The 14,463-nt window shown below is 37.1% G+C and overlaps 1 long non-coding RNA gene across 1 annotated transcript in view; it reads right to left on the bottom strand.

Annotated features, from left to right (window-relative positions):
- LOC129149516 (uncharacterized) overlaps nucleotides 1-181 on the bottom strand; it is a 1,442,660-nt gene extending 1,442,479 nt beyond the window's left edge. Inside the window, exon 1 of the long non-coding RNA XR_008556439.1 lies at nucleotides 142-181. This is a non-coding gene — a long non-coding RNA (uncharacterized LOC129149516). The remainder of the gene's footprint in view (nucleotides 1-141) is intronic.
- Nucleotides 182-14,463: the final 14,282 nt, after the last annotated feature.

The raw sequence follows: 14,463 nt of genomic DNA, 5'->3' as shown, positions 1-14,463 counted from the left end.
CTTGCAGTAGACTAGAGATGCCTAAAGAAGCATCTAATTTTAACACAAGGGATCATCTCATAGAGAAGGAGAGAGAGAGGAACAGAAGGAATGTTTTAGTGGGAGACATTTGAAAATCAAATAGATTTGTATTTCACTCACAGTTTTGCCACTTTTAGATGTGGTGCTTAACCTCTCATTGCTTCAGTTTCCATCCCTATAATATGGAAAAGAAAATAATTTACGTATCTCAAGGTCATTGTTGATTTAAATAGCATAATATGCCTAGCGTAATAGAAATCTTTAGTAAATAGCCACTATTACTCATTTCAGTTATAAACCTAGTGCCATGAAGAAAATTAGAGAGACTATTTAAGAGGATGTTATGATAATTCTAGTGAACATTAATGAGAGCCTGAATTAGCATAGTGGTAGGCAACACAGAAAGGAAAAGTAGATATTGAAAAGAATACCACAAATGCATATATGGAAATTACTTATATAGAAATTGAACATGCAAAAGGAATCCCAGATGAGGTGAGATTCTGCCCTTTGTGAATGTGTGAATATATACTTTGGGACCCACTCAAGCAAATGAAATAAAAATCTATGGGTTTAGGTCCCCAGATTTAGCATTTTTATTTTACTTGTCCTGTGTGTGTGTGTGTGTGTGTCGTTGATTCCAGAAAGAGGAAAGGAGAAAGAGAGAAACATCAAGTTGTTGTTACACTTATTTATGCATTCATGAGTTGATTCTTTTATGTGTCCTGATCTGGGATCAAACCCACAACCTTGGTGTAGCTTGTTGCATCGATGATGTTCTAACCAATGGAGCTATCTGGCCAGGATTCAGCCTTAGCATTTTTAAAAAAGCATTCCAGTTTATTCTGATGCATCACAAGAATTAAGAACCATGTTTGATATTTTATATGCATATACTACTATATACATAAATGCTTTAAAATTAACTTCAATTTTATTATAACAGTGTTAGGTTCATAAAAAGTCATTATATATATAAACAGGAAAATAAATGCTATAAAGTTGGTTGCCAGGCTTCCACTTTCTTAAAGCTATGTACTGGGGTGGATGTCTGGATAGGACAGAGTCCTTCCCATTGAGCATTTTTGTTGACAAAGGCAAAGCTTCCTGGACATGGTACCAATATAGCATAAAACTATGACTATTCTGAATAACTGAGAGACAAATCTTATGAAGAGAAACCTGAAGCTGAGAAAAAGGGATGGGGGTTGCCTAGTGAGAAACACTACATTTTCAAACAGGAAGAAAAGAATTATCAATAGCAATTTCTATATTCTGTGAAAAATATCCTTCAGGAATGGAGGAGAAAGAAATTTTCAGATGGAGATTATTCTAAGATAATTTGTTGGTAGCAAACCTACCCTTAAATGGTTAAAGGGAGTCCTCTAAACAGGAGGAAATGATAACAAAAGAAGTCTTTGAATATCAGAGTTGGCTTGAGTCATAAAGGGGTATATACAAAATTTAATCCACAAATTTGATTATTGAAGCCAAAATTATCACATCATCTGATGTGGTACTCAATGTATACAGAGGAAATGCTTAAGACAATTATAAAAAGTTGGGCAGATAAAAGAACCTAAATGAAGAAAGGTTTCTACACTTCACTTAGACTATGATAAGTTATGTATGTATACTGTAGTGCCTGGAATCCTCCAAAAACTTATATAAGATATTATACTCAGAAATACTTTAGGTAAATTAAGATGAATCCTAAATAAGGAACAAATAACCCACAGTACAGTGACATAAGAGAAGCAAAGAAAACACATAATAAAATAGCAGACAAAAACCATTATAACATATCAAGAATGACCTTCAATGTAAATTATCTAAATATGCCAATTAAAATAACAGAGACTGATAGGACATATTGAAAACATGGTATAACAATATGCTGTCTACAAGACATTCACTTCAAACACAATGACAATGGTAAAAAGAAAGTAAAAGGATGAGGAAAGGGAAGTTTTTCTGCATGTTTGTGTTGTTTTTGCATTTTCAGCTCATGAATATATTAACTATTCAAAATTGAATAATTTTTTAAAAGCTGCAGTATAAACTGATTCAGAAGCAAAATTGAGATCAACTTTCTACTTTTCAAAATTCTTTTGTAAGGAAACATTGCCTTTATAAAGACAGTGGTGGAGTTTTGGATTTTCCACAGTAAACCACTTAGACACTGGAAACATTGTAATTGATTTTTTAGAAGAAAACAATATTACAGAAAAGAGAATAATTTGGGTGATCTGCATTACAGATATTTGTAAACACCTTTACCAATCAGTATATATACACATTAGGCACTACAGTATTATCAATATATTTACATACATGTATTTCCACAAATAAATGTTACTGCTTACATTTTATTCTAGCATGAATTAACATTGTTATTTTAATCAATTCTCATTTGTTGAAAAATTATATTGTTTCTACTTTTTAGTTGTTAGGATCGTTGTATAAGGAACATCCTTGTTCACCTCTCTCTTATGCTTTATGGTAAATTTGAAAAATGGTCATCCAGATGAGAGATCGCCCAGATACATGTTACCAGATACTGCTCCAGAAATATTGCAACATGTATAGCATTGTTCTGAGGGGTTTATTTTATCTTATAGCTCAGATAAATATAGCAGAGAAGAGGCCCTGTTTTTCAAGAGCATGGCAATATGCTCCCATCATCGCTATCAATGACAAATTACCAAAGCAGTTGATCCTGAAGTCAATGTTACAGTTTCTGTTCTGTTCTACATTTGAGGCATGAGTATGTTTGCCATTCATGAACTTGTAATAGCTGATGCGTTCTTAATTCTCTTTACGACCAAAGTACTGGAATATTATTACAGATATTCATGCCCAAGGGAATGATTCAGTTTCTTGGGTGAGTCTGATTTTTAAATAGGAGATGTGTCAGACAGCATTTGGTAAAGAAAAGAGAAAATATAATGTATTTGATAGTTCCTGAAAAATGCATAAGTAGACTTTATAATGAGGTAAATATTTTTCTTTTGGATTTTGCATGTATTGACAGCTTGAAAATAATTTATAGAGATAAATAATGAGAAAGAAATAATTCATATTATTTATTATTTTTATTGTTGACACCATTACAGATGCTCCCTCCACCAAGCTCCCACCCTCTCTTCCTCCTGGCCATCACCACACTGTTGTCTGTGTCCATGGATTATGCATATATGTTCTTTAGCTAATTCCTTCACAAAATTCATATTATATATAATTATATATATTTTCATCAAGATCTCAGTGATTTCCCATAAAATATTACTTTGATCTTGCTACCCCTGCACTTTAGTTTTCAGAAGCCAGAAGGACCCCCAGCACCCATGGAATATGGTACAATGGGCACAAGTATTGTAAGGTAGTCCATGCCCTTGGAACAGCTGTCACCAAGGGACCTTTGGAAGTGGCTTATCCACATTTTATGTTTTTTTAAGGAATGGAGGACTGAGAACTAAGAAGTTCCTATGCAACTTCTTGAAAATGCAAATTCCATTGTATTATACTGTTTGAGAACCAGGGTTAGAATAAATAGAAGTCAAAATATAGTAGCATACAAATATATACTACTATAATGCATACACACACTTTGAATAATTATAAAGGCAGAGTTTATTAAAATATATTTCATTTTCAAAAGTGAGCAATCAGTTGTTAAAGTGTATAGACATTTTGGCAGGAACACCCTATATACAGTATTTATGGTGTGTTAATGTTTATGTCTTAAAAGGTAGCTGCAATACTGCAATATTAGTTAATATTTATTGAGTGCTAATAGCAAATCATGAAATGTATACACATTAATCTTCACAATAATCCACACTGGTTGATGTTATTATTTCCAGTTTTCGGATAGGACACTGTTAAAAGGTTGCTCAATGCATAGGTAGCCTGAGCCGGTTTGGCTCAGTGAAGAGAGCAGTGATGGGCAACCTTTTGAGCTTGGTGTGTCAAACTTCGCCAAAAAAACTGAGCATAACTCGGGCAGTGTGTCACTTTGAGGAAAAAACTAACTCCAAGACTCTAGTCGCAAATATTTCATCCTCAGGAGCAGCAAATGTTTCATCCTTGGCATGCGGCCACGTGTCATCAGAAATGGCTACGCGTGTCAGTGCTGATACGCGTGTCATAGGTTCGCTATCACTGGAATAGAGTATCAGCCTGCGGACTGAAAGGTCCCAGGTTCAATTCCGGTCAAGGGCACATGCCCAGGTTGCAGGCTCGATCCCCAGTAGGGAGTGTGCAGGAGGCAGCCGATCAATGATTCTCTCATCATTGATGTTTCTCTCTCTCTCCCTCTCCTTTACTCTCTGAAATCAATTAAAAAATATTTTTTAAAAACACTAATAGGCAAGAATACATAGATAGAGAGATGAAACTCTAATTTTAACCATATAACTGATCTCTGATCTCAGCCTCTTCTTAACTGTAGTGCCCCATTTTAAGTCTCTTAAACTATACCTGTCACTAAGTAAATGCAAGGACTTTCTTCTCATTTTAAAGCATGCTTCAGATCCATTTCATAGGTTCCCAAGGCCACTTATTACTGACTGCCTGAAACCTTCATGTACCTTACCTCTATCTCTTAGGATCCTTCCTTTCAAAATGAATCGCGATACCTGTGCTTGGAGCTCTTTCATGGAACTGCCTTTCTGTTGCATTGCTTTCTTTTAAAACATGACTTACTAAAGAAGCCAGACCCTTTCTCTCAAGAAAACAGAACAGCTTTGAAACAAGCTCCATACATAGCAGAAGGTAGGTCGGTCACACAGATTTGTGTGAGCATTTATTTCAGCAGCATCATAAATGAAAGGTTCCAAACTAAAACCCATAAATCCTAACTCTAAATCCATTACACCCTTGATACCATAAATACATATTAAAATATGTTATTTTAATAAATATTATTTAAACATCAACTGTATACCAAGCAGCATTTATAGTAGTTGAGATTCAGAAGTGAGATTGAGATTTCTGTTTATATATCATATATACCTCTATTGTATCAGTGAAGATAAGATAAATTATTATAAAATATTTATATTCAAAGGTAGTAAATTTTCTGGTCAATATTAAATTCTACTATTTTCTAGTCACATAGTAACATATCCATTTTGACACCTCCTTATTAGCTGTAAAATAGCCTATTTCTGTAAAATGGGCTTATAAGCATATTAAGGATAAAATAACTTTATATATTTACCTATGAATTATATTGATCATTTAGAACATAATTATATCAATTAAATGTTGGAGAAAGAAATTATTTTAAAATATGGACTCATAGTTTAGCAGCACTATTTTTTTCAATAAGCTATTTTTCAGAACTGCTATTAATGGATAATTTTGAGTGGATTTAGAAGTTAAAAAAACCTTCAAATTTATTGATATATGTTTGCCCCCTTTCAATAGTTAATGTATACTTTTAATTAACAAAATGTATGGGTTATTTCTCACAAATGCTAAGCCAAGCCAAATGTTCTGTCCTATTTTATATAAGTCTGTCAGGAAGTGGCTTCCTTCTTTGACAAATTGTTCTTCTTTATTACATTTAAAGAACTGTGATTCAGTCTCCTGTGTAATTAGAAGGAGTCAGTTGGATATTCTCTGTTCTTTTAAAAGGTAGCAGTACAGAGAACAAATTATTGGTAAAGTCACTTACCCATGTTTGACCCCCCTCATTAGCTGTAAAACAGTCTAATTCTGATAAAATGATCAGTGCCAACAGAATGTTTTTCCTTTGGTTTTCTAAGTTATGTAAAGTCTGCCTTATTTCCTGTAAAAAAAAAAAATGATGTCAAAGATCTTCTTTCCTAGTAATAGAGAGTATCTTTCAGAGGGGGAAAAAAAAGTCTGTGATGTCACTTGATATTCTTTCTGTTATCAAAAATTGGGAAGTTGGACCTAGGGTTATAACCCTCCTGTACTAGCGGAAGTGTAGTGTTATGATACTATCTGGAGAGCAATATAAAACTGATTTAGTTAAATTTAGTATTCTCATGCATGCTATATGACCCATAAATCTCACTTCAATGTCCCACGGAAGTTCTCCTGGGGTCTGTGATGGGACATGAATGAGGTTATCCACGGTGATGTTTGTGCTTATAAGGAGTTGAAGAAAAGCTAGGTGTCCATTTTAGGAGAATGGATCAGAGAAATGCTAGACCCAGTAGAGATACTGTACAGCACCAGAAAACACACACACACACACACACACACACACACACACACAAAGATGTTCACACTGCCACATATACAGTATCTGAGAAAGATAATGTTGAATACACAAGAAACAGAAGATGTATAGCATTTTCCATTTATGAAAAATAAAACAAAACAATCATTTTACAGGACAGCATACTAGTGAAAATGATGCTTATCCAACACATCGGTGTGAATACAGGGTAATGAACTTGGGAGATGACAACCAAGATGAAAATAGGGAGAATGGAAGGAAGAAAGGAAGCCAGCAATCCAGCCAAGTTGGAGGTAAAGCAAGTGGAAAGACAGCCTTGATTTTTAATTTGTACATTTTTGTCTTTTAATTGTATGCCCATGCTGTGAATTCCTTCAGGACTGTAACATGAAAAGCAAGCATTTGTGCACAAATCTCAGGTTTCCCCAAATCACTTGAACAATGTCTACTTTTTCAGTCCCTTATACAATAGTTCTAGATTTCAACTAGAGTGAAAAGTACAAAGAAAATATAAGATATACCGTTCTTTTTCCAAACGAGGTGGAGGAATAGAGAAAAATTAAACATATAAAGATGGTGATAGAATAGAAAATATACATATACTTAATACTTTAAATTCTACTTATTAGTCTATGAAGCTGTGAAATTAAAAAAAAAAGAAGATAGTTTTACATCATAATAGGTTAAGAGCTAAACTAGAGGTTAGAATGGATGCCTTTAATCCTGGCTCAACCATTTACAAGCAAGGTGTCTTTAAGGAAATAAGTCTTGATGAGCCATCATTTGTTTCCTTACTTGAGATTTTTAAAAACTATGATATTGAGGTATGACTGACAAGCAAAAGGCTGTATTTATTTAATGTATATAACTTGATGAGTTTAGTAATAATACCTATACATTCGTGAAATATCACCTCTTCTAAACTTCTTTTAGACATTACCTAACAGTGTGCAATATCCAAAAGAAATGTACTGGATACAGTGAACCCTCCAATTGGCCAAGATTTCTGCCTGAAAAATCCTTTACAGATGGTTGCTCAGAGATGGTAATCCAAGCTGCAGGACAGATCCCACCGGTGGAAAAGATAGTGGTTGGGCTTTAGGGAAAAGGCGCGGGTGAGATGAATGAGGCAGAGTGCTGGAGAGCCGGGAGCTACAGAGAAAGAGAGTTCTGGGCAGGATTTCCTCGTCTGCTGTTGCACCTTAACCTGTGAATGCGGAGAGTTCATTTCCAGGACACTGGGCAACTTCTAGCTCTCACAGGGGGCCAGGAGACACTCCATTTCCCGATAAGTGAACCAGCCTTTTTTCAGTCAGAGTTCAGAGACTGAAAAACTGGGGAATTAAAAGAAACCCCAGAAATGATGCCTCAGTAGCAGAAATAAACAAACTCTCCGGAGTAATGGCTACTTCATATTTAGGTTAAAAATGTAACATCTGTGAGGTGCAATAAAGTGAAGGGCAAGGCATGCCTTGTTTGGTTGCACTTTGCTTTATTGTGACTCACAGGTGCTCCTTTTTATTTTTATTTTTTTTATTTTTATAAATAAATAAAAATAAATAAAAATAAATTTATATATATATATATATATATATATATATATATATATATATATATATATATATATAAATAAATAGGCAAGCCCCTCCGCCAGCAACAAGAGCACAACTTGCTTTATTGCAGTGTTCTGGAACCAAACCCTCCCTATCTCCGAGATATGCCTGTATCGTCACCATGCTGTGCATTACAACCCCATGACTTACGTTGTACCTGGAAAGGTGCGCCTTTTGATGCCCTTCACCCATTTTACCCAAGCCCTACGCCACCGCTGGAAACCATCGACCTGTTCTCTGTGTTTTTAAGCCACCCCACCCCACAGGCCCCCACCACCCCCAGATTCTGGCCAAAGCTTCTGGACCAGTGAACCAGCCTTTTTCACCGAATGACTGGGGGGTGGGGGGTGTCTCACTCAGCGGTCTGTGAAGGAGCCTGGGGGGGGGGGGGAGTGCCTTCCAAGAACCAATACTTCCATTGCTACACCCCCAGGACCCAGGACCCCGGCCCCCCGGGGGCCACCTGGGCGACAGCAGCACAATCCGGGAACTCGAGAAATACCACCGGGGCACCAGGTGAGCGTCAAGGTCCCCCTCTGGGAGGTACTTACCCTCTGGAACACCGCGAAGGGCCAACAGTGGAGACGCCATCCGAGTTGAAAGGAAAAAAGAAAAAAAGGATCGCCAAAGCCTCGAGTTAAAACACGGGAAGGCCAACGGAGCGGGCAGCGATGCTGTCCGCCAGTCTCTGTCCCCGGAGGGCACACAGCAGGCTTCCAACGTGGGTCAAATCGGGTGCCTGGCCCTGCGGTGGACACCGGAGACAGGCCACCGGGCCAGGGCGCGCGCCGCCCCCGGGGAGTGGGCGTCGCGGCTTCGGCTCGGGCCCAGGTGAGGAGGCTCCCAGTTCTCGCGAGAGCTCCGCGCATCTCAGCGCCCATTGGCTCCTGGGCTGAGACACGTGCCACGGGCCACGTGGCCTTTCTAAGCTGGATGGTTTGCAGGCTTGTCTCTCAAGTGCAGGTGCAGGTGGGCTTCGGGTTTGTAACTCCTGGCGAACCGTGGGTCGCGGCCACAGGTGAGGTTCATAGCAGGGTTGTACCCAGACCTCTCCTGTTTGCTTGCGTGTGGGCGTTCTCTCCTTCACGCAGGAGCTAGCCAGGTTTTAGGAGGATCTTGTGAAAGGAAGTTGAGGTAGCCCCATGCTCGTGTGTTTGTGGGAGAGGTGACTGGAGAACTTTTCCGCCGCTGTCTTGAGCCCAGCTCTGTGGCTCTTTATCATGAGCAAATGCCATGAAATAGTGGGTCAGGAAGAGAAACTTGTCAAAAGGCTTTTCTCCTGTCGATTTATTTATGATATACTGAGTGATAATAAACAGGAATCATTGGTTTTAACCCTATCCCAGTGAGGAATTTTTACTTTTTTTTTTTTTTCTTTGAAGGTTTGGGAAATGCGGGAGGGTAGTCAGGTGAGTAATTTAAAAGAAGGTGGAGAAAGTCTATTTGTCTTAGTACCTTCCCTGGGACAGAAGGACTAGCAGTGATAACATCTAATGATTTCATTATCTCTCTTGAGGCAGGTATAACCAATAGAGAACTATTATTTAGGGGCAACATTAAGAGAAGAAAGTAATAGGTTTTACATAAAGGGTGATTTAATAGGAACTTTGGTGTACTACATCTTATATTTCTTGCAGTCCTTGTTTGCCTGTGTTGTTTTGTAATGTTTGTACACACAGAAATTACTGTGACTCACTTGATAATTAATAATCACACTTTTTAATTTTCATCTTTATTTTTGGGCGGGGCAGACAGCAAAGTCTTTCTTTCTTTTTTTTTTTTTCTTTTTTTGTCTGCCTGCCAATTTTTGGCAGGCATATCTTTCCCATTAAGAGACATTTGACCAAGGACACCCCCATATCTCCATCCCCAGATTTTGAGCTCCTTGAGAGCAGGGACTATCTATTTACTTTAGCCAAAATCACAGCATACTGCTTACATGAGGTAAATGCTCAATAAATATTGGTTGAGTAAGAAAAATAAATGAAGGGTGTACATTTTCCCTGTGAAGGACACCCGCTGGTGTAACTAAATGGTTATCTCAGCACCCCTGACAGTCTTCTTCTCAGTGCTAAAATAATCTGCCATGGGATTGGTGGAGGTATCTTTGGAAAGCTGGAGAATCTATTCTTGACCATGAACTTCTTCTCTGAACAGGCAAAAGACTTAGCCCACAAGTTCCTAGGCAATTGCATCCAGATGGTACCTGCAACTCAAATATGACTCCTACTACGTAACTCACTCAGTGTAAAAGGATGCCCTTATAATAGAAGCACATAGAACATAACATTGTATTAAGATAGCAGAGATGAAAAAGGCAAGAAAGGGAGCTGAAATTGTTTTCTGAGCAATTTGCAATACTTGCTTCTAATTAAACAAACCTTCCTTGATTTTTCTTAAAACAAGCAAGTAGGAAATGTGACTAATAGAAGCCAGTATGAAATTTCAAGTGCCCAGGGTATTTACTATTTCGGGGATAGCTTGGATCATCAGAGCTCTGAACAATAACCTGGAGGTGGCCCAGCATTCTGAATATTTTTGCATATTCATTAGTTCAATAAGTAATTGTAAAACAGCTATACTAGGAGGTCTTCTGGGTGCTGACAGTAGTGCAGAAAGAAAACACAAGGAATTCATATTCCAAAGTATGTATCACTCATATTTCCTTTTTTTTATGGTTATACCAGGTAATAAATTAATTTTATTACCTGAAATTTTAATATATAATTCAATATATTTTCTGCTTTGATTTTCTTGTATTTAGAAAGCATTATATTTAAGTTAAAACTGCTTTCTAGAGTGCTGGATATAGTGCTTTGTAATGCCTGCATACTTACTCTGCTCCCCCCACCCCCGAATGAGAAAGTAGCCCTGTTGATACAGAACATATATTCTCAGAAACATAAATTTTTCCAGATAATGGTGGAAGTATAACTGGACTGTGAGGCAACCCAAAATCAAGCTCCTGAGATCTGGCCAGGTGTACAAAGACTCACCTAACCTGCGCAAAGTAATGTGTACTGAGAGGTGATGCACATAATTCTGCTCCAGTGGCATCTCTATTCCACTCACCGTCTTCACCTCTGGCATCTATAATGTACATATATGTGTGGCCTCTTTCAGGCCATGTAGTATCGGGGATTTAGTGTGGAGGGATTGAACAAAAGAGAGAGAGAGAGAGAGAGAGAGAGAGAGAGAGAGAGAGAGAGAGAACTCGTAGACATGGACAAGAGTTATTGGGAGGTTGGGGTGGAGGTGGAGGAGAGCATAAAGGGTTAAGTGGTGATGGGAAAAAATAAAATAAAAAGAATTGACCAATGAATGCATTAATAAGTGGAACAACAAATGGATATTTCTGTCTCTCTCAAAAATCAATAAATTAAAGAAGAATTTTAAAAAATAAATAAAATACACAAATAGGCAACTTGTTTTACTGTTTTTGTTTTTGAGAGAGAGTGTTATTTTCTGTTTTTCACTTTCTTTTATTCAACGTATATTTACTCCTCATTTACTCTGTGCATGGAGTGATGGGTTGGGGAAACTATTTTACGAGAAAGTCCTAAGCAATGAAAGCGCAGAGCAGCTGTCTTTGAATATAACATGTAGTGTTATATTCACTTTGAATAATTACCTAGTCTTTAATTTTGTGCTAAGTGAATAGATAAAAGGAAGAAGGAAAATGTGTTTAGTGCACCTTGACCTTATTTTGGTTGGGCTTCTCTGTTGCACCATCTGACTCTGACAATGGCTGTTAGGTATCAATCTTCCCATGAACACTTATCTATTCTTTATCATCACTGGTATCCCAATTAGAGAAAAAAATCCAGAGCAGATATCTGCCAATCCAGTTTTCAAGTTCATCTCTGTTGTAGCAGTGAGCAGGCCTTCTCTTCCTGTCAATCACCCTTTATAACCTAAAGAAAAGAGAAAGTTACTGACTGACACCAAGGAGAATTTCTTTACATTCCACTCTCAGTATCCAAGGGGCTCTGGGATTTCAGACTATCAAATTAGTGTCAATGTGAGGCATTTCTCAGAGAAGGGGAAAAAAAAATTAGAGATTACCTGAATTCATTTTCCACGTGGTCCATTGCTAACATCCAATCCTAGCAGCTGTCAGTCACAGAGAAGGGCATTCTATTTCAATGACTGGGTATCTCTTTAATTATAGAAATGAATAATCCAGCTCCTCCAGCTCTCTTCTTAAGGGCTGCAGCCCATGATATGAAAGGTTTGAACTTAGAGGATCAACAAAAACAGAATTTGCGGAAATTTCTGTTACCAGTTTCTTCTTCCTGTTGTCTGACACAAGGTTTCCTTACTGACAGAGGAAATGAATGAGGTCTAGAAACACTTTTTCTAAGCTTCAGTGGCATTTAACAGCATTCCCTTCACTGTCTCAGACTTTGTGGGAGTGAGAAGCATCAGAAATTGATGATCTTTTCTTTAAAGTCGCATATTATTTGTAACATCTCCCCAAACCATAAAACAGCAAAGAACATTTAGGGTGTTGAGCTATCATAGCAATAACACAGATTGTTATATTCACTTTGAATAAAAGAAACATTTTTTTTATATTTCTGGTGATCATTTCTAAAATTATTTAGTGGTAATTCTGGAGAGACACATACCCAGAATATTTAGATTGAAGGAAGTTGACTAATACTGTATGTATTTTAGTTTCTCCTTAGTGAGTATAAAGTGCTTAACTCAGTGATTTGCACTTAAAAACTATACAATTAATGTTAATAAAGATTACCTTTATTGTCAGGGTGACTTATCTGCTTGAGTCAGTAATATACTGAGCACCTAGTAGGCACAGTGTCTGAAGAATACAAATGTCAGTCGTGTTCAGATACTGACTTTGGTTAATGGAAACTAAAAGTATTGAGTGTAGTGAGAGAGGCAGAAATCAAGTCCTTTGAAAGTTTAAAGAATGAGAAATAAATACCTCCAGATAAAATCAGGGAGGGCCTCCTGGTCCAAGTGGCATATATGCTGACCCTTAGAGGGCAGGTACAGTTCAGACATGTAAAAAGCCAGGGATGGCCACTTTCATAAGAAAGAATGGAGTGAGGAAAATTACTATGATGAAACAAGACATGTATATTGTATAGAAAGCACAGTGAGAAGTGTTTGCCAACAGAGATTGGGCATGTACCATGGAGAGCTTTGAATGTGTGGGTAAGAAGTTGGTAGAACTTTTGTTTTTTTAACTAAATGGAACCCATGAATACTTTGGGCACAGGATAGAAAGCTGATTAGAAATACTTTAAGATGAATAATTTGATTGCCATCTTTATGCTCTTAGAGGATTGTAATTAGCTATCAGCTTTCAGGCATGAATAGTTTTACTAAAATGTATATAGGATATATCTAAGTATATACCATATTTAATAGACATATATTAGTTAATTATTCTATACATATATGTCTACATATATATTTCTTGTCTTATAGGATATAGAAAGTTAAAGAAATAGTCAAGAAACACCTTGCAATAATAGCTCAAGAATGGTTTCTTATAAAGCTCAAGTTGATATATTTACACATATACTTTGTGGGCTCAAATATTCAGGGTATTTTAGCTATGAGGGATCAGGAAACATTTAAATAGGATGAATAAAGGGAAAACATCTTCATAATATATACTGATAAAAAAATACTCCTTCTAGTTGCCTTAATCTAAAAATCTCAGGAACTTTCTCTAAGCTTTTGAAAATTCTAATAGAACTTTATAAAATAGCATTATGCAGATTTTTAAGTTGTATTGAAGCACAAAGAAACCAAATCAAGTACTAGACTAAATAAAATCATTGTATTTCCACTGCAGAGTTGAAATCCTATTCATACCTAATTAAATTATCTAAATCATCCTATATAATAAAGATGTAATATGCAAATGGTCGTTATGCTGTGAAGTTTAACGACCAACCGAGTAACAACCGGATCATGGGTCAGCAGGAGGGTGGAGCAGCAAGCTACAAGCTGGTGGCAGAGAGCTACAGGAGGGGGCAGGGCAGCAAACTATGAGAGTGGGGCGGGGGGAGCTACAGGAGGGCAGGGCAGCAGACAGAGAGCTACTGGAGGGCGGCAGTGAGCTACTGGCAAACTACTAGTGCACGGATTCGTGCACTGGGCTACTAGTATCCTATAAGGAAGAATGCCCTCATTTTGAATGAGGGAGAAGTGGGAAGGATATTGATTCTATGGAGCACAGACCACTTTACTCTGAACCCTTTCCTAACACTAAAATCCATGCTATTCTAAGTCTAATCAATATCATTACATAATAACAATTCTTTTTGGTTGGCAGAAGCTTTTTATACAAATACACCCATACTTTCCCAATGAAACAACACTTTTTTTACTTGAAATGATGCATTAATAATCTGTAGATAATTTTAGGCTGGTTGACTGCTACTAATAGAGTCAGGTGAATTTTAAAAAGTCACTCTACTAAACAGATTGATCAAAGAGGGCAAGGAACATTTATTTAGCTCCTAAGCACTTTATTTTATTACAAGTAATATCTTTTTCCTTAGCTACATAAATTATTTTAAGGAAGGTAAATGCAGGCATATCTCCTTTTACTGTGCTTTGCTTTATTGT

Source organism: Eptesicus fuscus, chromosome 6, assembly GCF_027574615.1.
Source record: "Eptesicus fuscus isolate TK198812 chromosome 6, DD_ASM_mEF_20220401, whole genome shotgun sequence".
Lineage (NCBI taxonomy): Eukaryota > Metazoa > Chordata > Mammalia > Chiroptera > Vespertilionidae > Eptesicus > Eptesicus fuscus.
The sequence above is the reverse complement of the archived record's forward strand: the minus strand, read 5'-3'. Positions and strand labels throughout refer to the sequence as shown.